The sequence below is a fragment of the Scardinius erythrophthalmus genome (assembly GCF_964197995.2).
Source record: "Scardinius erythrophthalmus genome assembly, chromosome: 2".
Taxonomy (NCBI): domain Eukaryota; kingdom Metazoa; phylum Chordata; class Actinopteri; order Cypriniformes; family Leuciscidae; genus Scardinius; species Scardinius erythrophthalmus.
The window spans coordinates 19084943-19110064 of NC_138222.1; positions in this window are offsets into that span (position 1 = coordinate 19084943).

Here is a 25122-nt window from a genome sequence, read left to right on the forward strand (position 1 = left end):
CCCGCTTTTATCCATTGTTCTTTCTCTTCATCTGTCTCAGTTTGATATGACAGAAGATGGCGCTCAGGATTATCTTTGCTGTTTTCCTGTATCATGGTAACAGGAGTAAGAGGTAGTAAAGCTGCTTCTCTAGCTGCTGCATCTGCTGCCGCGTTTCCTTGACTTTCTTTGGACTTGTCAGATTGATGTGATTTTACTTTGATCACGGCTGCTTCTCTTGGTAAGTGGCATGCTGCAATCAAGCGACGAATTATGGAAGCGTGTTGTATTTCGCTCCCACTGCTAGTGATAAGTCCACGCCTTTTCCACAGGGCAAGATAGTCATGGACCACGCCAAAAGCATAACGACTATCTGTGTAGATGTTGACTCGATCTCCTTCTGATAGTTCAAAAGCTTCCGTAAGTGCCGTGAGCTCAGCTACTTGTGCTGAAAATTGCCCTGGAAGAGCTCCTTTCTTCACAACAGTTCCATCAGCTTCCACTACAGCCCATCCAGTATGTCGTTTTCCATCAACGTAATAACTGGATCCATCAACCCATAACTCCTTATCTGGATTTTTAAGAGGGATTGGATTGACAGGACCATGGCTTTCCTCTTCTACTTGTTTTTCACACTCATGTGGTGTTCCCTCATGTGGTTCTAGCATCATTGTTGCAGGATTAAGGGAGGTGTCTCTGATTATTTCCACTCTCAAATCCTTGTTCAACAAAGTTGCTTCCCATTTTGCTCTTCTTGCGTCAGTTATGGTTTTGATGTTTGTGTTGTTCAACAACGTCACTATACTGTGTGGAGTGTGAAGTATGATGGTTTGTGCTCCTATCAAATTTTCCACAGCATCAACTGCCCATGTGGCACCATCGAGAGCTTGTATACATCGTGGTTGACCAATCATTGTGACAGGAATCTTTGTGGAAAAGTATCCAACTGGTCGGTATCGATCACCTGGTTTTTGACACAGTACTGCTGAGTAGGTCTCATTTCCCACCCTGGTCCACAAATGGAATGGCAATCGTCCATCGGGAAGTCCCAAGGCTGGGACTGATGTCAGTTTCTCTTTCATAGATGTAAATGCTTCCTCAGCTTCTGGTGTCCAGGTTATCTGCTCCACTCCAGGCTTTCCTCCCTTATACAAGTCGATGAGAGGACTAGTGATGCTGGCAAAATCTGGTATATACTGGCGACAGTAATTGAAAAGTCCCATCACCTTCCGTATTCCTGTAACTGTTAGAGGTTTTGGGAGTTGCCGTAATGCCTCTACACGCTCTGTTGTCATTCTCCTTCCCTCGACAGATATTTCTTGGCCCAAGTAGATAACCTTGGTTTTGGCCAACTGTGATTTGTCGGGGTTGACTTTGAATCCTCCTTTCCTAAGGGCTTGTAGGACAACATTCAGAGCAAATATATGGCTGTTTTCATCTGGGCTTGCAATCAACAAGTCATCAACATATTGGATGCAAACACTCCCTGAACTCTCAATTTCAGCTTTTCGCTCCGTTAAGAACTGATCCAAAGTTCTATGGAATACCACAGGAGATAAATTTAGCCCTTGTGGGAGTCGGTTCCAGGCAAACTGTTTTGCCCCCACTGTGAAGGCCAATTTCTCTTGAGATTTTTCGTCAATAGGTATAGACCAGAAAGCCGACAGTACATCTAGTACCGTAAAAATTCTTGCATTTCCTGTAATATCATTCAGAATGGTGGCTGGATTGGCCACAATAGGATGCGGTTTTGGTGTTACACTGTTAAGTCTTGTATAATCGATGGTTAATCTCCATGAGTTATCCGATTTCTTGACAGGCCATACAGGACTATTAGTGGTTGATGAAGTTTGTCTGATGATTCCTTCAGCTTCCAAGTCTGCCACTATCTCTTCCACAGCTTGTCTTGCTTCAGGTCGGATAGGGTATTGTTTATGAGGGGCATGTATCGGTCCCTCAATAACAACAGGGTCAATGTTGGCTTTACCGCAATCCAATTTGTGTTTAGCCCAAACATCTGGATATAAACTGCACAGAAGTCCCCACACACCGTCTTTTCCCCAATCTCTGATAATTGGTTTTGCTGTACCAACAGACGTTAGATTACATGTGCGATCTTCGTGTGGTATTATCCCAGCTGTTGTAGCGATTTGACGACTGTCGGTAAATATGATCATGTTCAACAATGGAAGAATGTCCATGCCAATAAGGCTTCCTTGTAAATTCGGCCGTACCCAGAAAGATGTCCATAAGACTTCATCTTCATGTATTTGCAAAGGAACTTGTATACTTTTGCGAAATTGAGTGATACCTCCTCCAACTCCTTCAACTTCCATAGTTTCATCTGTTGTAGGTAGGTTCAGATCTGTTATCGAAATCGCTGCTCCTGTGTCAACCAAAATGTCACATGGGTGGCCCCCTATCAATGCATTGACGAAAAGGCGATTGTCTCTTTTCTTACTAATACAGGGGGCCGCTGATTCCTATTGCGGATGCATAATTCCCTCTATGAGCTGACGGACTTGTGCTTCAGTCCACGTCTTCCCTTGAGAGGTTTCATCATTTTTTTTCGCACTGACTTGTTTAAATGATGGACCTTGACCTTCTGCTCCACCTCCTTTAGCCCAACAATCTTTTATTGAGTGGCCACGCTTTCCACAGTTGGTGCAGAAAATCATCCTCTTCTTTGTGTCCATGTTGTATTGAGCTGTTGCCACTCCTCTTCTATTTGGCTTGTTCCCTTCTTCCTTGTTTGATCTCATAGCCATCTCTAAGCGGCCAGCCCATTGCATAATTTGATCAAATGTCTCACCTGGATTGACTCCAAGTGATAAAGCTTGTTGGTATTTTGTACTAAGTCCATCCACAAGTGTGTCAGTGAACTGTACATCATCTCTGTCAGGTTGTTTCTTAGCATAGAGAGCCCATCTCTCATAAGCGTTCCACTTACGCAGAGCATATTCATCTGGAGATTCATCATCCTTTTGCTTAATCAATGTCACTAATGTGAAAGGAATTTTTCCGCTGCCCAAGATTTCTTGGATTTCTTTTCGAAACACATCTAATGCTTGCCAAAGACCCAGGGGTCGCCCTTGGTCATCAACCCACAAATTTATCCATTGGGCTGTGGTTATCGAAGCTGGCAAGCGTTCCCATCTGTCTCTTGGGATTTTAGCTTTCACAATGGTGTGTATGTCTTTTAATGTCATTTGATGTGCTTCAACCAGAGAGTCTAATTCTCGCCAAAACTCTGTGTTTGGATCTTGTCTCTTCAGAGGAGGCAAGGCTGTGAGAATGGCTTGACGTTCTCCTGGTGTGAATGGTCTCTCTTCTGTCATCATTTCAGATTGTAAGTCTTCCCTTTTAACAACAGGTGAAGAAAATTCAGGACCGATCTTGTCAACTGTGATCATGTCGTCATCTCTTGTCTCATCACCCCAGTCAGATCCATAATTACGAGCTGGTGTACATCGTAACATGTCTCTGTTCGGCTGGGCTGATTTAGATCTTGTTATTACTGGAGCTGCTTGTGCAGATGCAATGTACATTTTGTCAACTGGACCTCCATTTGATCTCGAAGCTTGAGGCTGTGTCAGAGGTTTAGATGAACTTATATATTGTTCAGGCAAAGCTGGATAAATTGGTTTGTAAGGAGGAGGCGTTAATGTGGTTGCGGATTTCACTGGTGGTTGTGAATATTTTCTTTCCGCTTCAGTTATTATATTTGTCCAATCTGGATCAAACGAATCATCATTGGTTGTATTTTCTCCATCTGAACATTTAATAGACATGATTTTGTTCAACTTATTAAATGCTTCAATTTGAGGCTTCATTGCTTCAGCAAGTGGAACTGGACCGCCATTTATATCACAACAAATTCCACCTTGCTTTACAATCCAATGAGCTGCCAGTATTGGAAATGCTTGTGATTTTATCTTGTCTTTTTGAGACTCGAACCAGTGTAACTGTGCATCGATATTTGCATTTATGTCAAGTCCTTTTTTCAAAAGCTTAGCTTGTTTTTTGTTCTTTCTTTCAAGGTACCAAGTTGAAATTGATCTACTGTTACAGTCACTTTCTGCCATCTTGCAAAGTTTCTTCGTGCTGCTCAGAACAGCAGGGATGTGTGTGTCTGTGAGTGTGTTTCTCTAAGGGTGGGGCTATGGTACTCTGCTTCTCTCTCTCTCTGTATGTATGTGTGTGCGCTCAGAACTGCAAGCCTATGTATGTGTGTGTATGCATATGTGCATGTATATATGTGTGTGTGTGTCAGAGGCTGCCCTTCATCTCTCTCTCTCCCTCCCTTTTCCAAACTACAGTATATGTGTGTGTGAAGGTATGGAGCAAATTCTGAAGGGAGGGGCTGCCTCACTCTCTTTCCCTCTCTTCACTTCACAGAACAAAAGAAAATTTTAGAGAAAAGTTAACTTAAATTTTTTCAATATTTTTTGTTTAGTTTCCAGTTAACTCGAAACAGTTTTTTTTTCTTTCTTTTCTAAATATTTGTGGATTTTATCTCAAATTAATTTCTTTGTTTTCTTTTTCCTTTTTTTCTTTTCTTTAAGCTTATTCGGATCAGTACCCTTAAATATTTGAACAGCTTTACGGTCAAAATTGGAATGCACGCGATCCTAACTATTTTAACTCGTATTACTCCAGTGTATTAACGTGCTTTAGAGTTTTACCTGCCATCGTTTTAAACAGACTCGCCACACTTTAACCACTCATGTCAATCGAGCTTTGCTTGTGTTTCACCTCCTCGCCTCGAGTACGAATCTTCCGTGATGGGTATACCTCTTTAGGGATTATCCCTCACCAAACAGTGACAACCAGCAAATAATAGTTTTACCGTCTTACAGCTAATTCTCCCAAATTTTTGACTAGATGGTCTTTTTTCTAAAAAAGATCCATCTCAATCCCAGCATATCAAATAACTTTAGAGGTTTACTTTTCAGAGAACTTAAATAAGCCAAATTAAATTGAATTATTTTTATTTTATTATACTATGTTTTATAATCATTGGCAAAACCAAAGGTCCCTTAAACAACACAGTTCTTTTTAGCAGTTACAGTCATTGTCTCTAATCATCAGGCAGACTTAGAACTTTTATATATAAAGAAAAAAGTCTTACCTTAATGATTAGACCAATGCCTGGGTTATGCAATCCGGTTCTTAGTGACGCCAAGCTGTTGATTTAAAAATCTGGCTTTCCCCTGTTGTTTAATTTCATGGAAACAGACACCTGTGATTTTGCCAAGAGATCTCTTATTTATTTGGTTTATAAAACATAGGAGGGAGAGACAATGGACTAAGCGAAGATCTAATTCAGCTTCTCAGTCATCTTTCCTACATTTCTATCTCTTCCTGATTTTCGGACAAAAGGCTTGGTCTTTATACCACTGACCAAAGAAAAAAACATCACCATAGGAACACATACATTCAGCAGAAGAACATATGGTTTCAATTAACATAGGAATGTATACACTATATATACATTTCAGTCTCCAACTCAGCACACAATTCAGTCCAAAGTCTCCCTTTCTTCCTTTCTCACAAAATACATTGAGTACAAACAATTATGAATGTATATAAAAAGTAATAAAAGAGATACATAATACTACTGATTATGAATATTAATAAAAAGTAATAATAATACTAAAAAACATTAAATGATGAAATTTGAGTCTTCAGACCCCATAGGTGATATCTTTTCCCCTCAAGGTTTAGTCATAGAACATCACTGGAACAGAACAATACATCCACACAGAGCAAACTTGAACTAATATAAACTTTTTCTTACAATTAATTTTCACACTTTAATTATATACCTAAAGAGTTACATATGCCAAGTAAGAAAACATAAAAGTGGCTACATGTGGTGTGATAGAACTTCAAGTCCCTAGGTATAGTTGTCTATAAAAATCTCATAAAGCAATCATGTGAAAAGCAACATAAAAATCAAATAAGAAGAACCCGTCAAAGTCTAGAACTCTTGATTAGTTTGATTTCATAATAACCCATTGGATGAATTGCAAAGCAAGTGCATATTTAGTATCTGGAGGGCAGGCTACACGAATAAACAAGGTATGCAAAGGGGCGAAATGGATCGCTGGGTCCTACCACCTTGGTGAAAACTTGCTGGGACCCGAGGGGTATATATGCCTCCAGCAAAGGCTTCAGCAGATACCATTGGGGAAAGGGCTTTGACCCCATAGGTGATATCTTTTCCCTTCAAGGTTTAGTCATAGAACATCACTGGAAAAGAACAATGCATCCACACAGAGCAATCTTGAACTAATATAAACTTTTTCTTACAATTAATTTTCACACTTTAATCATATAGTGAACAGTGGTGTTGTAAATACCTAAAGAGTTACATATGCCAAGTAAGAAAACATATAAGTGGCTACATGTGGTGTGATAGAACTTCAAGGCCCTAGGCATAGTTGTCTATAAAAATCTTATACAGCAATAATGTGAAAAGCAACATGAAAGCAAATAAGAAGAACCCGTCAAAGTCTAGAACTCTTGATTGGTTAAAGTGCATATTTACTATCTGGAGGGCAGACTACACGAATAAACAAGGTATGCAAAGTGGTGCAATGGATCGCTGGGTCCTACCACCTTGGTGAAAACTTGCTGGGATCCGAGGGGTATATATGCCTCCAGCAAAGGCTTCAAAAGATACCATTGGGGAACAGGCTTTGACCCCATAGGTGATATCTTTTCCCTTCAAGGTTTAGTCATAGAATATCACTGGAACAGAACAATACAGCCACACAGAGCAAACTTGAACTAATATAAACTTTTTCTTACAATTAATTTTCACACTTTAATCGTATAGTGAACAGTGGTGTTGTAAATACCTAAAGAGTTACATATGCCAAGTAAGAAAACATATAAGTGGCTACATGTGGTGTGATAGAACTTCAATGCCCTAGGCATAGTTGTCTATAAAAATCTCAAACAGCAATCATGAGAACAGCAACATGAAAGCAAATAAGAAGAACCCGTCAAAGTCTAGAACTCTTGATTGGTTTGATTCCATAATAACCCAATGGATGAATTGCAAAAAGCAAGTGCATATTTACTATCTGGATGGCAGGCTACACTTATAAACAAGGTATGCAAAGTGGTGCAATGGATCGCTGGGTCCTACCACCTTGGTGAAAACTTGCTGGGACCCAAGGGGTATATATGCCTCCAGCAAAGGCTTCAGCAGATACCACTGAGGAACAGGCTTTGACCCCATAGGTGATATCTTTTCCCTTCAAAGTTTAGTCATAGAACATCACTGGAACAGAACAATACATCCACACAGAGCAAACTTGAACTAATATAAACTTTTTCTTACAATTAATTTTCACACTTTAATTATATAGTGAACAGTGGTGTTGTAAATACCTAAAGAGTTACATATGCCAAGTAAGAAAACATATAAGTGGCTACATGTGGTTTGATAGAACTTCAAGGCCTTAGGCATAGTTGTCTATAAAAATCTCATATAGCAATCACGTGAAAAGCAACATGAAAGCAAATAAGAAGAACCCGTCAAAGTCTAGAACTCTTGATTAGTTTGATTCCATAATAACCCAATGGATGAATTGCAAAAAGCAAGTGCATATTTACTATCTGGATGGCAGACTACATGAATAAACAAGGTATGCAAAGTGGTGCAATGGATCGCTGGGTCCTACCACCTTGTTGAAAACTTGCTGGGACCCGAGGGGTATATATGCCTCCAGCAAAGGCTTCAGCAGATACCATTGGGGAACAGGCTTTGACCCCATACGTGATATCTTTTCCCTTAAAGGTTTAGTCATAGAACATCACTGGAACAGAACAATACATCCACACAGAGCAAACTTGAACTAATATAAACTTTTTCTTACAGTTAATTTTCACACTTTAATCATATAGTGAACAGTCGTGTTGTAAATACCTAAAGAGTTACAAATGCCAAGTAAGAAAACATAAAAATGGCTACATGTTGTGTTATAGAACTTCAAGGCCCTAGGCATAGTTGTCTATAAAAATCTCATACAGCAATCATGAGAACAGCAACATGAAAACAAATAAGAAGAACCCGTCAAAGTCTAGAATTCTTGATTAGTTTGATTCCGTAATAACCCAATGGATGAATTGCAAAGCAAGTGCATATTGATTATCTGGAGGGCAGGCTACACGAATAAACAAGGTATGCAAAGGGGCGATATGGATCGCTGGGTCCCACCACCTTGGTGAAAACTTGCTGGGACCCGAGGGGTATATAGGGCTCTTGCAAAGGATTCAGCAGATACCATTAGGGAACAGGCTTTGACCCCATAGGTGATATCTTTTCCCCTCAAGGTTTAGTCATAGAACATCACTGGAACAGAACAATACATCCACACAGAGCAAACTTGAACTAATATAAACTTTTTCTTACAATTAATTTTCACACTTTAATTATATACCTAAAGAGTTACATATGCCAAGTAAGAAAACATAAAAGTGGCTACATGTGGTGTGATAGAACTTCAAGTCTCTAGGTATAGTTGTCTATAAAAATCTCATAAAGCAATCATGTGAAAAGCAACATGAAAGCAAATAAGAAGTACCCGTCAAAGTCTAGAACTCTTGATTAGTTTGATTTCATAATAACCCAATGGATGAATTGCAAAGCAAGTGCATATTTAGTATCTGGAGGGCAGGCTACACGAATAAACAAGGTATGCAAAGGGGCGAAATGGATCGCTGGGTCCTACCACCTTGGTGAAAACTTGCTGGGACCCGAGGGGTATATATGCCTCCAGAAAAGGCTTCAGCAGATACCATTGGGGAAAGGGCTTTGACCCCATAGGTGATATCTTTTCCCTTCAAGGTTTAGTCATAGAACATCACTGGAACAGAACAATACAAAGCAAACGTGAACTAATATAAACTTTTTCTTACAATTCATTTTCACACTTTAATCATATAGTGATGTTGTAAATACCTAAAGAGTTACATATGCCAAGTAAGAAAACATATAAGTGGCTATATGTGGTGTGATAGAACTTCAAGGCCCTAGGCATAGTTGTCTATAAAAATCTCATACAGCAATCATGAGAACAACAACATGAAAACAAATAAGAAGAACCCGTCAACGTCTAGAACTCTTGATTAGTTTGAATCCATAATAACCCAATGGATGAATTGCAAAGCAAGTGCATATTTATTATCTGGAGGGCAGGCTACACGAATAAACAAGGTATGCAAAGGGGCGATATGGATCGCTGGGTCCTACCACCTTGGTGAAAACTTGCTGGGACCCGAGGGGTATATAGGGCTCTTGCAAAGGATTCAGCAGATACCATTAGGGAACAGGCTTTGACCCCATAGGTGATATCTTTTCCCCTCAAGGTTTAGTCATAGAACATCACTGGAACAGAACAGTACATCCACACAGAGCAAACTTGAACTAATATAAACTTTTTCTTACAATTAATTTTCACACTTTAATTATATACCTAAAGAGTTACATATGCCAAGTAAGAAAACATAAAAGTGGCTACATGTGGTGTGATAGAACTTCAAGTCCCTAGGTATAGTTGTCTATAAAAATCTCATAAAGCAATCATGTGAAAAGCAACATGAAAGCAAATAAGAAGAACCCGTCAAAGTCTAGAACTCTTGATTAGTTTGATTTCATAATAACCCAATGGATGAATTGCAAAGCAAGTGAATATTTAGTATCTGGAGGGCAGGCTACACGAATAAACAAGGTATGCAAAGGGGCGAAATGGATCGCTGGGTCCTACCACCTTGGTGAAAACTTGCTGGGACCCGAGGGGTATATATGCCTCCAGCAAAGGCTTCAGCAGATACCATTGGGGAAAGGGCTTTGACCCCATAGGTGATATGGGTTCTGTCAAAACTGCATTGGCTCCCTATTAAACATCGTATAAATTTTGAAATATTGCTGATCACTTACAAAGCACTAAATGGTTTAGCTCCGCAGTACTTGAGCGAGCTCTTAACGCATTATAGTCCGTCACGTCTATTGCAATCTCAAAATTCCGGCCAGTTACTAATACCTAGAATATCAAAATTGACTGCTGGCGGTAGATCCTTTTCCTATTTAGCACCAAAACTCTGGAACAGTCTTCCCACCATTGTCCGGGAAGCAGACCCACTCTGTCAGTTCAAAGCCAGATTAAAGACACATCTCTTTGACCTAGCTTTCACATAAAACATTATAGACTTCTATAATTTAATGTTAGGCTGCATATATTAGGTCAGCCGGAACCGGGAACACTTCCCAAAAATCCTGATGTACTCGTTACATCATGAGAAGAATGGCATCTACGCTAATTTTAGTGTCTGTGTTTATCCCGAGGTTTTCCTGCAGTCTGCCGGATCCAGGCCGTATCCAGATCTGACGAAGGACCTTCGCCTGGACCGATGACAACGCAGTGCTGAAGTGCCAACTAGTCTCTCCCTATGGAGGATCCCACTACCACTATACAGATAAGGCGTTGTCAGGAAAATTCGTTTCGCGTTCCTACCCCAAAGCAACAAAATAAAATAAAATTCTTTATCAAAATTTATAAGGAAAGACAAGTACTTTGTTTAGGCTTGGCTTGTAGGGAATTCCTAACCTGCGTATATTCAAACGCACATAACTATAGAACCCATTCTAAATGCGCATGTGAACGCCATCAGCGTTTCTCACAGGTTCGCGTTTAAAGTCTGTGTAGAGGAAATGGTGTCGTCTTAGCGGCTACATTGCTTGATCGTTGCGACGGAAGCAAATTAATCAAAACTAACTTTAGATGGAAATAACTTAACTCTGCTGTAAAGCCGAAACAATCTCTGTTACCTTAAATTATACGCTTATCTCTGTAAAGCTGCTTTGAGACAATCTACATTGTTAAAAGCGCTATATAAATGAAGATGACTTGATATCTTTTCCCTTCAAGGTTTAGTCATAGAACATCACTGGAAAAGAACAATGCATCCACACAGAGCAAACTTGAACTAATATAAACTTTTTCTTACAATTAATTTTCACACTTTAATCATATAGTGAACAGTGGTGTTATAAATACCTAAAGAGTTACATATGCTAAGTAAGAAAACATATAAGTGGCTACATGTGGTGTGATAGAACTTCAAGGCCCTAGGCATAGTTGTCTATAAAAATCTCATACAGCAATCATGTGAAAAGCAACATGAAAGCAAATAAGAAGAACCCGTCAAAGTCTAGAACTCTTGATTGGTTAAAGTGCATATTTACTATCTGGAGGGCAGATTACACAAATAAACAAGGTATGCAAAGTGGTGCAATGGATAGCTGGGTCCTACCACCTTGGTGAAACTTGCTGGGACCCGAGGGGTATATATGCCTCCAGCAAAGGCTTCAGCAGATACCATTGGGGAACAGGCTTTGACCCCATAGGTGATATATTTCCCCTTCAAGGTTTAGTCATAGAACATCACTGGAACAGAACAATGCATCCACACAGAGCAAACTTGAACTAATATAACCTTTTTCTTACAATTAATTTACACACTTTAATCATATAGTGAACAGTGGTGTTGTAAATACCTAAAGAGTTACATATGCCAAGTAAGAAAACATATAAGTGGCTACATGTTGTGTGATAGAACTTCAAGGCCCTATGCATAGTTGTCTATAAAAATCTCATACAGCAATCATGAGAACAGCAACATGAAAACAAGTAAGAAGAACCCGTCAAAGTCTAGAACTCTTGATTAGTTTGATTCCATAATAACCCAATGGATGAATTGCAAAAAGCAAGTGCATATTTACTATCTGGATGGCAGAATACACGAATAAACAAGGTATGCAAATTGGTGCAATGGATCACTGGGTCCTACCACCTTGGTGAAAACTTGCTGGGATCCAAGGGGTATATATGCCTCCAGCAAAGGCTTCAGCAGATACCATTGGGGAACAGGCTTTGACCCCATAGGTGATATCTTTTCCCTTCAAGGTTTAGTCATAGAACATCACTGGAACAGAACAATACATCCGCACAGAGCAAACTTGAACTAATATAAACTTTTTCTTACAATTAATTTACACACTTTAATCGTTGTAAATACCTAAAGAGTTACATATGCCAAGTAAGAAAACATATAAGTGGCTACATGTGGTGTGATAGAACTTCAAGGCCCTAGGCATAGTTGTCTATAAAAATCTCATACAGCAATCATGTGAAAAGCAACATGAAAGCAAATAAGAAGAACCCGTCAAAGTCTAGAACTCTTGATTAGTTTGATTCCATAATAACCCAATGGATGAATTGCAAAAAGCAAGTGCATATTAACTATCTGGATGGCAGACTACACGAATAAACAAGGTATGCAAAGTGGTGCAATGGATCGCTGGGTCCTACCACCGTGGTGAAAACTTGCTGGGACCCAAGGGGTATATATGCCTCCTGCAAAGGCTTCAGCAGATACCATTGCAGAACAGGCTTTGACTCCATAGGTGATATCTTTTCCCTTCAAGGATAAGTCATAGAACATCACTGGAACAGAACAATACATCCACACAGAGCAAACTTGAACTAATATAAACGTTTTCTTGCAATTAATTTTCACACTTTAATCGTTGTAAATACCTAAAGAGTTACATATGCCAAGTAAGAAAACATATAAGTGGCTACATGTGGTGTGATAGAACTTCAAGGCCCTAGGCATAGTTGTCTATAAAAATCTCATACAGCAATCATGTGAAAAGCAACATGAAAGCAAATAAGAAGAACCCGTCAAAGTCTAGAACTCTTGATTAGTTTGATTCCATAATAACCCAATGGATGAATTGCAAAGCAAGTGCATATTTATTATCTGGAGGGCAGGCTTAACAAATAAACAAGGTATGAAAAGAGGCGAAATGGATCGCTGGGTCCTACCACCTTGGTGAAAACTTGCTGGGATCCGAGGGGTATATATGCCTCCAGCTAAGGCTTCAAAAGATACCATTGGGGAACAGGCTTTGACCCCATAGGTGATATATTTTCCCTTCAAGGTTTAGTCATAGAACATCACTGGAAAAGAACAATGCATCCACACAGAGCAAACTTGAACTAATATAAACTTTTTCTTACAATTAATTTTCACACTTTAATCATATAGTGAACAGTGGTGTTGTAAATACCTAAAGAGTTACATATGCCAAGTAAGAAAACATATAAGTGGCTACATGTGGTGTGATAGAACTTCAAGGCCATAGGCATAGTTGTCTATAAAAATCTCATACAACAATCATGTGAAAAGCAACATGAAAGCAAATAAGAAGAACCCGTCAAAGTCTAGAACTCTTGATTAGTTTGATTCCATAATAACCCAATGGATGAATTGCAAAGCAAGTGCATATTTATTATCTGGAGGGCAGGCTTAACAAATAAACAAGGTATGAAAAGAGGCGAAATGGATCGCTGGGTCCTACCACCTTGGTGAAAACTTGCTGGGATCCGAGGGGTATATATGCCTCCAGCTAAGGCTTCAAAAGATACCATTGGGGAACAGGCTTTGACCCCATAGGTGATATATTTTCCCTTCAAGGTTTAGTCATAGAACATCACTGGAAAAGAACAATGCATCCACACAGAGCAAACTTGAACTAATATAAACTTTTTCTTACAATTAATTTTCACACTTTAATCATATAGTGAACAGTGGTGTTGTAAATACCTAAAGAGTTACATATGCCAAGTAAGAAAACATATAAGTGGCTACATGTGGTGTGATAGAACTTCAAGGCCATAGGCATAGTTGTCTATAAAAATCTCATACAACAATCATGTGAAAAGCAACATGAAAGCAAATAAGAAGAACCCGTCAAAGTCTAGAACTCTTGATTGGTTAAAGTGCATATTTACTATCTGAAGGGCAGACTACACGAATAAACAAGGTATGCAAAGTGGTGCAATGGATCGCTGGGTCCTACCACCTTGGTGAAAACTTGCTGGGACCCGAGGGGTATATATGCCTCCAGCAAAGGCTTCAGCAGATACCATTGGGGAACAGGCTTTGACCCCATAGGTGATATATTTCCCCTTCAAGGTTTAGTCATAGAACATCACTGGAACAGAACAATGCATCCACACAGAGCAAACTTGAACTAATATAAACTTTTTCTTACAATTAATTTACACACTTTAATCATATAGTAAACAGTGGTGTTGTAAATACCTAAAGAGTTACATATGCCAAGTAAGAAAACATATAAGTGGCTACATGTGGTGTGATAGAACTTCAAGGCCCTATGCATAGTTGTCTATAAAAATCTCATACAGCAATCATGAGAACAGCAACATGAAAACAAGTAAGAAGAACCCGTCAAAGTCTAGAACTCTTGATTAGTTTGATTCCATAATAACCCAATGGATGAATTGCAAAAAGCAAGTGCATATTTACTATCTGGATGGCAGAATACACAAATAAACAAGGTATGCAAATGGGTGCAATGGATCACTGGGTCCTACCACCTTGGTGAAAACTTGCTGGGATCCAAGGGGTTTATATGCCTCCAGCAAAGGCGTCAAAAGATACCATTGGGGAACAGTCTTTTACCCCATAGGTGATATCTTTTCCCTTCAAGGTTTAGTCATAGAACATCACTGGAACAGAACAATACATCTGCACAGAGCAAACTTGAACTAATATAAACTTTTTCTTGCAATTCATTTTCACACTTTAATCGTTGTAAATACCTAAAGAGTTATATATGCCAAGTAAGAAAACATATAAGTGGCTACATGTGGTGTGATAGAACTTCAAGGCCCTAGGCATAGTTGTCTATAAAAATCTCATACAGCAATCATGTGAAAAGCAACATAAAAGCAAATAAGAAGAACCCGTCAAAGTCTAGAACTCTTGATTAGTTTGATTCCATAATAACCCAATGGATGAATTGCAAAAAGCAAGTGCATATTTACTATCTGGAGGGCAGACTACACGAATAAACAAGGTATGCAAAGTGGTGCAATGGATCGCTGGGTCCTACCACCTTGGTGAAAACTTGCTGGGACCCAAGGGGTATATATGCCTCCTGCAAAGGCTTCAGCAGATACCATTGGGGAACAGGCTTTGACCCCATAGGTGATATCTTTTCCCTTCAAGGTTTAGTCATACAACATCACTGGAACAGAACAATACATCCACACAGAGCAAACTTGAACTAATATAAATTTCTTCTTACGATTAATTTTCACACTTTAATCATATAGTGAACAGTGGTGTTGTAAATACCTAAAGAGTTACATATGCCAAGTAAGAAAACATATACATCTGGTGTGATAGAACTTCTAGGCCCTAGGCATAGTTGTCTATTAAAATCTCATACAGCAATCATGAGGACAGCAACATGAAAACAAATAAGAAGAACCCGTCAAAGTCTAGAACTCTTGATTAGTTTGATTCCATAATAACCCAATGGATGAATTGCAAAGCAAGTGCATATTTATTATCTGGAGGGCAGGCTACACGAATAAACAAGGTATGCAAAGGGGCAAAATGGATCGCTGGGTCCTACCACCTTGGTGAATACTTGCTGGGACCAGAGGGGTATATATGTCTCTTGCAAAGGCTTCAGCAGATACCATTGGGGAACAGGCTTTGACCCCATAGGTGATATATTTTCCCTTCAAGGTTTAGTCATAGAACATCTCTGGAACAGAACAATACATCCACACAGAGCAAACTTGAACTAATATAAAATTCTTCTTACGATTAATTTTCACACTTTAATCATTGTAAATATCTACAGAGTTACATATGCCAAGTAAGAAAACATATAAGTGGCTACATGTTGTGTGATAGAACTTCAAGACCCTAGGCATAGTTGTCTATAAAAATCTCATACAGCAATCATGTGAAAAGCAACATGAAAGCAAATAAGAAGAACCCGTCAAAGTCTAGAACTCTTGATTAGTTTGATTCCATAATAACTCAATGGATAAATTGCAAAGCAAGTGCATATTTATTATCTGGAGGGCAGGTGTTACGTTGTTTAATTTAATGATTTTGATGAATGATGTTATTTTTCTGTTGTGTTTGTGCATGTGGTTTTGTTGTGGTTCTCTCTCTCTCTCTCTCTCTCTCTCCCAGTGGCGCTTGTTAGAGCGCGTACAGGTGTACGGCATTACGATGACGTCAGAAGTGGCATGGCGGCTTTGATATAAGCGGGTGTGGATGTTTCCTCCTCGAGCTCTCCTCTCTCCCGGCTTCGTGTTTACTTTAACTTGCTTTCTAATCCTGGTTGTACCATCGTAGCCATTTGAAACCTTGTAATTACAATGTGAAAACTTGTCGAATCACCTGTGTAACTAAAGGAGAGGTATGTAGGGAGGCGGGTGCCTTTTTATTGTTTTCCTCCGTTTTCTCTTGTTTTGAGGTTAGCAGGGAGGTAAGACTATGTTGTTTATTTTATTCTTTATTTTGAGAAGGAGAGAGGTTTAATGCGGTAGATAGTTTCAAGATTTTGTTTGTTGTTTTGGCTTTCCCCTCCTGAGGTATTTAATTTAATCTTTTGTTTTGTCTCCTATGTTTATGTAATAAACAAATATTTTTTTTCTTAATATAACTCTTGGTTTCGATGGCTTCTTATATTATTTAATTAATGAAGCGGGAGATGAGACTCCGGGCATCTTACTGTAGCGGGGTTAAGGTGCACTATAATTGAAACAAATCCCCGCGTGCTTTGTTAAATTGTGCGGGTCGAAAATGGGCTGTGGTGGTGCAGTTTTTCGTCGGACCTCGTAACAAATGGGGGCTCGTCCTTTCTTTTTTTCTCTTACTTGTTTTTTTTTTTTTTTTTTGCGAGCCAAAGTGGGGTAGTCTATATTGAAGTTGAGAAAAAAGAACCCATGCACTGTTGTGTTTATACAATTTGTACTTTTTTCTCTAAATTTGAAAAGTGTTAAGTACAGTTTTTGTTAACTGTCCTTTTTTTGTGTGCGGGGGTAGTGGGGGAACAAGCCTAATTTTTTTTAGTATGGAAGTGAATGTTGAGGCTTTTCTTGGTAATCCAACTGCTAAACAGCTAGATAAGTTTAGAAAGATAGATCTTTTACAGTTGGCAGATGCTTTAAAAATCGAGGTTGTGCCGAATGTAAAAAAACAAGTGATTAAATCTGATCTTCTTTCGGAATTGATAGCTCGTGGCATTTTGCCAGAGGAACCCCCGGTCGCGAGTGACGTTGAGGAGGAGATGGAAGAACCGAGAGAAAGGTTAAGGTCTGTTTCCCCTGGTCGGGAAAGTGACCCGATGGTTGCGTTAAAATTGAAAGAGTTAGAACTCCAAATTAAGCAGCAAGAGCATAAAAATCGTTTATTGCATTTGAGAGAGATGGAGTTGCACCGTGTTACGAAGCAGGAAGAGCGTGATGAGGGTGCTCATCATGTTCAACCTGTTGGTGCTGTTAACTCTGATCAATTTGATCCAAGTCGATATATTCGATTAGTCCCACCGTTTAGGGAAACGGAGGTCGATGCTTATTTCACAGCTTTTGAGCGTGTAGCTGGGAAATTAAGATGGCCGAGGGATATGTGGGCACTTATGTTGCAGAGTAATCTAGTCGGTAAGGCTCAAGAGGTCTGTGCAGCGATGCCTATCGAGGATTCTCTGAATTATAACCTAGTAAAGACTGCGGTACTCCGGGCTTATGAACTTGTGCCTGAGGCCTATAGGCAGAAATTTCGAGGTTATAGTAAATCTGACAAAAACACTTTTCTCGAATTTGCCAGGGACAAGAGAAACATGTTAGAAAAATGGTGCGCTGCGTCAAAAGTGAATACTTTCGAGGGTCTGCAGGAATTAATTCTGCTGGAAGATTTTAAGAACTGTCTTCCCGAGAGTTTAGTAGTGCATCTGAACGAACAAAAGGTTACATCTTTGGCGGACGCAGCCGTTATGGCTGATGAGTATGTGTTAACTCATAAAAACATTTTTGTGACACGTTCGTATTCAAATGTAAAAGGTGTGCCAAATAAAACTTCAGTGTTCTCGAATATACAAAGATCGGAGACGCGGACAAAAAGTGTTCCCAAAAGTCCAGAGAAAGGTACGAATAGAACGCGTTCTTGTTTCTATTGTCTTGAATCTGACCATCTTATAGCTGACTGTAAGTTGTGGAAACAAAAACATGCGTCGAGAGTAAAAAAAGTAGCGCATGTAGTAGTTCTCCCGAAAGAAGAAAAGTTAGAAACTAAGTTGGAGTTTCCTGGCTTTAATCCGTTTCTGACACGAGGAACGATATCTCTCTCGGATAAGGGAAGAGATCAGCACGTTTCTGTTCTTCGGGATACTGGCTCGGGGCAATCCCTTATTAGGAAGGGAGTTTTGCCACTCTCGGCTGATACGTATACGGGAATGGACGTTCTTGTTCGTGGTATAGAGTTAGGTTGTGTTAAACTTCCAATTCATGCTGTTTATTTGAAAACGGACCTGGTTACGGGTATGGTGAATGTGGGGGTTTGTGAAAAACTTCCGGTGGATGATGTTGATGTCATCCTCGGTAATGATCTAGCGGGAGGTAACGTTTTTCCTTCCCCAATTGTGACTACAATTCCGGTGTGTGATTCAAAAATATCTTTGCAGTATCCGGACGTGTTCCCCGTCTGTGCGGTGACGTTCTCAGACGCGTGAATATGAAGATCAGGTAGATTTGTCTGACTCATTCCTTGTACGTTCGAGTCCTACCGAATTTGCGTTATCCGTGAACAGTGCGGTTAAGCTGGATAAGGATGCTGGTGCTGAAGTTCCGTTAGTTCGGTTAGGTCGAGCAGAACTTGCGGCTGCTCAGAAAACTGACTCATCCTTAACAATCTGTGTAGATGTAGCAGTATCTGACAAAAGTAAGTTAGATGGAGTCAGGACCGGTTATTATTGGGACGACGACGTTTTAATGCGCAAGTGGAATTCGGTGGCAAATGAAAAAGCTAGTGTGGCCCCTAGGTATCAGATTGTATTACCTTCCGCAGTTCGAACGGCGGTTCTAAAGTTAGCTCATGATCATATAATGGGTGGTCATTTGGGAATTAATAAAACTTTCCAACGAGTGTCTCAGTATTTTTACTGGCCTGGATTGCGAACAAGTGTTGCGAATTATTGTCGGTCGTGCCGTGAATGTCAGCTGGTAGGCAAACCTAACCAAGGCGTTCGACCGGTTCCCTTGTGCCCTATACCAGGAATGGGGGAACCGTTCGAAAGGTTAATTTTGGATTGTGTGGGTCCGTTGCCTAAATCACGGGAGGGGTATCAATATATTCTTTCCTTCATGTGTTCAGCGACGCGTTTTCCCGAGGCTGTGCCCTTACGCAATCTGAAGGCCAAAACAGTGATCAAAGAACTTATAAAGTTCTGTTCTTATTTTGGATTGCCACGAGTGATTCAAACAGATCGTGGAACTAATTTCACGTCAAAAATATTCAATCAGGTAATGGATGATCTTGTAGTTAAACATGTCACTTCGAGCGCTTTCCATCCTCAATCACAAGGAGCGTTGGAGAGGTTTCATCGAACGCTCAAAACAATGTTAAAAACACATTGCTTGGATTCTGGACGAGACTGGGCAGAAAGCCTTCCTTTGCTTATGTTCGCTATTAGAGAGTCCGTGCAAGATTCTCTTGGGTTTAGTCCCGCGGAGCTAGTTTTTGGACATGTTGTCCGTGGACCTTTAAAGCTCTTAAGGGAACAACTGCTGGCTACTAAACCTATGGCAAGGTCTGTTTCCGAGTATGTCGATACTTTTCGTAAGCGCTTGAAACATGTACGTAATTTAGCCAGAGCAAATTTGACTTCGGCTCAGGCCGTAATGAAAGCTCAGTATGATCAACGAGCTGTTCAATGCTCTTTTATGCCTGGAGAGTTGGTGTTAGCTTTACTACCTGTCCCTGGTGCAGCACTGCAAAATAGATTCACCGGACCGTATGTTGTAGAGCGAAAGTTGAATGATACCACTTATGTGATCCGTACACCTGAGCGCAGAAGAGATCTGCGTACCTGTCATATTAATATGTTAAAGCAGTATCATGAAAGAGAGAAAGGAAATAAATCGGCTGTTGAAACTGAAACCGTGCCAGTTCCCGTAGCTGTAGTTTCAGCACTAAAGGAAAGTGAGGAGGATAGTGTGGAAACTGTCTCCGTTCCAACGGGAAATCTGCAAAATTCTAATATTTTGCAGAATTTGAGTTCATATCTAGAATACATGTCCGAGATGCAACGTGCTGATGTTATAGCTTTGATTGAGAAATTTCCTACTATTTTCTCTGATGTTCCATCGCAAACCAATGTTTTATTTCATGATATTGATGTGGGGAACACAAGTCCGATTATGCAACATCCTTATCGAGTAAATCCTGTAAAAAGAGAGATCATGAAATCTGAAATCAAGTATATGTTATAGAATGGGTTGGCTGCGTCGAGCCAGAGTGCTTGGAGTTCGCCTTGTGTGCTGGTACCGAAAGCTGACGGGTCTTTCCGTTTTTGTACAGATTATAGAAAGATCAATGCTGTTACAAAGCCTGACTCGTTTCTACTCCCAAGGATTGACGATTGCATTGATAAAGTCGGCCCAGCGAAATTTGTAGCAAAACTCGATCTTCTTAAAGGATATTGGCAAGTGCCATTAACGCCGCGAGCTGCTGAAATATCTGCCTTTGTAACGCCTGACTTTTTTGGTCAATATTCTGTAATGGCGTTCGGCATGCGAAACGCCCCCTCAACTTTTCAACGCCTAATGCGTTTAGTGTTGCAGGATGTACCGGACTGTGAAGCATATTTAGATGACATTGTTATCTATTCCCCTACATGGGAGGAACATATGAAGTCATTAGAGACCGTGTTTGCTCGTTTGGCCAATGCTGTGTTGACTGTGAATTTGGCAAAATGCGAATTTGCTAAAGCCACTATTACATATCTTGGAAAACAGGTAGGTCAGGGAAAAGTGAAACCAGTTGACGCAAAGATAATTGCCATCACAGATTTGCCCCGACCTTCCAATCGCCGAGAGTTACGTCGCTTCTTAGGAATGACGGGCTATTATCGGGGATTCTGTCGTAACTTTGCAACACTGGTGGCGCCATTGACAGATCTTTTAAAGTCGTGTCGAAAGTTTGTCTGGTCATCAGAATGTGAAAATGCTTTTAACCTGTTAACCGTTGCCAGAGCGCGGGCGCACTGAAGCGGTTTTTTTTATAAATAGTTCAAAGTTACTATCAGATTTAATGTTATACCTTGACAAACTATACATCATTACAAAGATATAAGACTCAAGTTTCAGAATTTGACCACTATTGTATTCTGAGAAACTTATAGCGACAGTTATTTCTTAATTTGTGTCAGGAGTTATGAAATGAAAAAATGAGTCGATACCTTTGATATGAATTATGCGCGTCAGCCGCTTTCATTCATAAAAAAACTCCCGTGCCGTCGTCATGACAGCGATACACAAAACAACGTCCTTCCGGGCTTTTAGCTAAAAAATGTGCAGATTTGGAGAAATATTGATATATTCTCATAGGTTTACATCAGATTTCTATAGACAGGAATAATATTTATTGAATTTATACCCAAATGCGTCGATGTAATCATTATGAGCGTTTGTATACTCTGTTAATGCGTTTTCAATTCATACCAATAGCATGAGGGCGCCCTCGCCGCCCTGTGCACAGTATTAGAACATGAAGAAGTGCCATAATCATGTGACAATCCAGGAAGCCTCGAACACACACACAGCTAACAACAGATCGAATCACTTCCGGTGATGGCGAACAGGTCACATCGTGTTTTCTAAGCTCGCTATCAATGCCCCCGAAATAATCTTTTAAATCAACGTCAGCCACCCAAAATAGTTGCTATCATATAATAACCTTTAACACCAGCATCTTTTTTGAGAAAAGTCAAGCAGCTGCTTTACTTGTTTGTCAAGCCGACCGAGATATGTCAAGCAAGAAAAGTGAAGCTAAGCTAACGGCAACCTCTGCTCAAGCTAACGTTTCGGAACACGATTACATACCAATGGAAACTTCAGGAAGCAGCTACGGTAAGAGGAAAGGCCAGCCTCCGACTCCAACAAAATCTTCTATTCCTCCCAACAAGATTAAAGCTTCGCAAGAACCAAAGGAACACCCAAGTGCTCTTGTTGAGGCAATTGAAAAGCTAACAATGAAAATGGACACATTTGGAGAGCAGTTACGAGAGACCACTGTTATGGTAGCCAGTGTTGCCAAGCTAGCAGAAATTAATGCTGCTGATATTAAGGAGTGCAAAGCGCAATTAAAAGCAGTTGAGAAAGAAATGCCACAGCTTATTAGAGAAAATAAAGAACTAACGGAAAGAGTTACAGAGATGGAAAGATACAAGCGGCGATGGAACCTTAAGATACAAGGTCTTAAAGAAAAGGAAAATGAACAGATCCGTCAAGAAATCATCAGCATCCTGTCAGAGATCGCACCACAGTGGGCCGCCTCCATGGAAACGGTTATTGACAGTGTTCATCGGCTCGGGAAACGAGAAGAAAGGAGTCATCGCCAAGTGATCATCCAGTTCGTGATGAGACATCAGAGGGATGAAATTTGGAGACTGACTAAAAACTCTAAGTTCTGCAAGGAAGCTGGGATTCGTTTCAAGCAGGACTTTTGTAAAGCAGACAGAGAGGCTCGAGCAGCTGTGTGGCCAAGGATGGAGCAAGCCCGTGCAGCTGGGAAGAGCATCTACTACAGAGGCCACATGGGTTTTATTGATGGTAAAAGGGTTCTTGTTGATACCTGAGATCCTGATAGCTCATATATCTGACCACACAGGTAGATATGTTTACAATACTTGAATACAATTTGCCATAAAAAAAAAAAACAAAAAAAACTTAACTGAAGTTAAATATTCAAGGTTCTACCACACATTAATGGTTGTGCAGTTCTATGCAGATTGAGATTATTTACTTTAATTTTGCATGCCTGTTTCAGGCTCCCTTCTTTCAGAAGAAGTAAACTTTACCGGCAGTATATTATATTCCTTTATGTTCATTAATAAAACTGTTTAAGTTTCCTGTTTCTAAGATACTTAATACAGATTCCAAGTTTGATATCTGATGTTGATTAATACAAAAAAAAAATTTGTTAGGGGCTCATCACAACTCGGTAGTTACAACTAACAGTTCTACGTTCTACAACCTTTCATCTTTTTCAAGATATTCTTTCCTTCATCCTTTTAGTTTTTGTCATGTCTTTATTTAATTCTAACCTCTCTTTTGTAACACTTAACGCAAGGGGTTTAAGAGACTCTATTAAAAGGAAAGCAACATTTTTGTATTTAAAAAGTGAAAAAGCACAAGCTTATCTTGTTCAAGAAACTCACAGCAATGAGACAGATGAAAAATTTTGGTCAAATCAATGGGGAGACAAGATATTGTATAGTCATGGTTCAAACAGGTCAGCTGGTGTTGCCATACTCCTGAACAACTTTCCAGGGAAAGTGATTGCTACTAAGAAGGACCCGCTAGGTCATTGGATAATTTGTATTTTTGAGATGGGTGACAGAATTTTTATTCTAGGGAATATTTACGGTTACAACAACCACAACCAGAACAAAAATCTTCTAATAGATCTAACTAATATTGTAAAAGAATTATCCAAAAATTATGTAGATTATGATATCTTTATTGGAGGAGATTTTAACGTAGTAATGGATGAATGGCTTGACAGGTACCCCACAAGATTTCAAAATTATCACTACAATACAGCTTTGTTGGAACTTTGTAACTCACTCAAACTGACAGATATTTGGCGATATCTAAACCCAGACACTCAAATGTTTACTTGGTTTAAACCAGATGGAACAATTAAATCCAGATTAGATTACTGGCTTGTGTCAGATATTTATCCTGACTCTGAAATAAACTGCGCAATCTCGGCTGCACCACTTACAGACCACAGTTTAGTTAAAATTAATGTAATTCCATCAAATATGCGTTTAAGAAGAAATGGATATTGGAAATTCAACTCAAACCTTCTTAATCATGACCCCTTTTGTCAAGAAATTAAAAGAACTATTAATGATATAAATATGGATCCATCATTCACGAGCTATAGAGCCAAATGGGAATATCTGAAATATAAAATTCGTCAAATTTCCATCTCGTTTGGTAAAACTTTAAGTAGAGACAGTAAACAAAAAGAAATGCATATTGTAAAGGAAATCAATAGTATTTGCAATAAACATCTAATAAATGAAGATGATAAGCAAAGATTAACGACGCTGCATTCCTCACTGGACAGAATTTATGTTAATAAAGCTAAAGGAGCTTATATCCGTTCTCGAGCAAAATGGATGGAGGAAGGAGAAAAGAGTACAGCATACTTCTGTCGTCTAGAGAAGAGAAGGCAGGAACGAAATGCGATAAAAACACTGATAATTGACAACCAAGAATGTACTGACCTTGATAAAATCTCCAGAGCAGTTTTCCAGTTTTATAGTAATTTATATTCCTCCTCTTATTCGCAGGTCGATGCTGAAGCTTTCTTTAATAAAATCTCTGAACAGATCCCTAAAATTGATGATTGTTTTAAGAATATCTGTGATGCTGAAATTAAAATGGAAGAGGTGGAAAAAGCCCTTAAATGTCTTAAACTGGATAAATCCCCAGGCTCAGACGGTTTAACAAGCAACTTTTACAAGTATTTCTGGGATAACCTAAAAGATCTCTTACTAAATATGCTAAAAGAAATATGTAATACATTCATTTTACCTACAACAATGAAGCAAGGAATGATCACCCTAATTCCAAAACCTGGCAAAAACTCAAAGATAATTGACAATCTACGTCCCATAACTCTTCTTAATAACGATTACAAACTCTTGACTCATATTTTTGCAAACAGACTTAGAGTGGGGATCGAGGACATCGTGTCAGACACACAATCAGGCTTCATCAGAGGACGTTCAATACATAATAATATACGACTTATACTTGACTTACTTGACTATAATTACCTAATAGAAGACAAGAGCCTAATCCTTTTTCTAGATTTTTTTAAAGCTTTTGACTCGATCGAACACAGATTTATGTTTCGGACATTAGAGCTCTTAGGATTTGGTGAACAATTTATAAACATAATCAAATTAATTTACAAAGATACAAATAGCACAGT